At 34.8% G+C, this 1,495-nt stretch overlaps 1 long non-coding RNA gene across 1 annotated transcript; it reads right to left on the bottom strand.

Moving 5' to 3' along the window:
* Window positions 1–573: 573 nt before the first annotated feature.
* On the bottom strand, window positions 574–1,461 carry LOC119347135. Its single transcript, XR_005168150.1, has 4 exons — window positions 1,288–1,461; window positions 912–1,175; window positions 770–820; window positions 574–686 (listed from the first exon to the last, which is right to left on the bottom strand). It is a non-coding gene; the product is annotated as an uncharacterized LOC119347135 (long non-coding RNA).
* Between the last annotated feature and the right edge of the window lie 34 nt (window positions 1,462–1,495).

The raw sequence follows: 1,495 nt of genomic DNA, 5'->3' as shown, positions 1-1,495 counted from the left end.
TAGCGCATATAGATTTTTTGAAAAACAAACTTTGCATACGTTGACCAAATTCATAAAAAAAACTATTTATATGTAGAATACCAAATATATGAAATACGAAAATACATCTTATAATGAATCTATTGATATATTTGGCATTCTAGATGTAAATGTTTTTTACCACAAACTTCATCAATGTTTGTGAGGATTGACTTAAAAGAAATCTATACTACATTATAGAACAGAGGGAGTAGCATTTATATGAACACATGATAAATTTCAGAATTTTGAAAAACTAAAAAAATCATCTTTATGATATGCTTTTTAATTAGGAAACATTGGATTAAACCTGTTCCTAAATAACCACATGTCATAATTGCTTAATACAAACCCAATCAATGTATTTAATTATCAAGCAAGATCTAGGGACACATATTAAACTACGTACAAATAAGAGCAATTTCCTCCAAAGGAACGAAATTAAATCACATGAACATGCATCTCCATATACATAGGCGTTTAACCATAGATGCAGTAGCTAACCTGGAATATTACAGTTTATTTTCTGAAACTTATTCCAAATGACCACCACGCCAACAAGCAACAAACAACTACGCGAATATCTTGGCCTTGGGAATCAATCCTATGGTTTCTGCAATCTTGAGCTTCTTTCTGGCATACTGCACATATGTCTTTGGCAGGTCACACTGAAATTGGACAGAATGAGCTATTAGGTACAGAACCTCATGGACATAATGAGCTATTACCTCTCAATATCAATACATAATACCTTGAACCTAACTTCCCAGGAAATTAACTCAAGAGCTATCGAATCCGGAACCTATACACACAAATTAGGAGTGACATCTGATGTAGTTACGGTCTACATAAGAGATCACAATGTATGGGAAACCACACCACAGTGTACTTACTTCCTTACTGATACCCTGCGTGCACTGCCGAAACTACAAGGAAAGATGATTGAAGCAGTTTGCAACGTAAGAGGTATACTAATTGTCCAATGAAAACACAAAGCGGAAGTGTAAGAAAGGAAAAGAAAAAAAAACTACTAGTTCCTGCAGGTTCAAACCACCAGTGTACCTCAACTCGTTGTTCAAATTACGTTTGCGTAATGGATACCGATTTTCATCATAAACATGCTCCAGCGCATCACTGAAACACATCTGTACATTGTCCTACGAAGGAGAAAGCAACATCACCAAGAATAAATAGGGTTACAAAGCATTAACATATCATATATCAATAAAATAACACTGTTCTTACTTATGAAGTAGAATGCGGACCGACCTGATCATGACCATTAACCAGTTTCCAGATCTCAGAAAATAAACAAGCAAGATCTTTCACTAAGTGTGTGCTCTGTATATACTCCTGAATTTAATCGAAAGACTTCAGTTGTTAAATAAAACATTAACCGGAACTGGTCATCTAAATAGGCAAGGGACAAATGAATAGTACCTCGATGCCATGATATGCTAGCCTCAGATCAATGTTC

The sequence above is a fragment of the Triticum dicoccoides genome, unplaced genomic scaffold, assembly GCF_002162155.2.
Source record: "Triticum dicoccoides isolate Atlit2015 ecotype Zavitan unplaced genomic scaffold, WEW_v2.0 scaffold59447, whole genome shotgun sequence".
Classification (NCBI taxonomy): domain Eukaryota; kingdom Viridiplantae; phylum Streptophyta; class Magnoliopsida; order Poales; family Poaceae; genus Triticum; species Triticum dicoccoides.
Note: the sequence above shows the minus strand (reverse complement) of the source record. Positions and strands in the feature narration are given on the sequence as shown.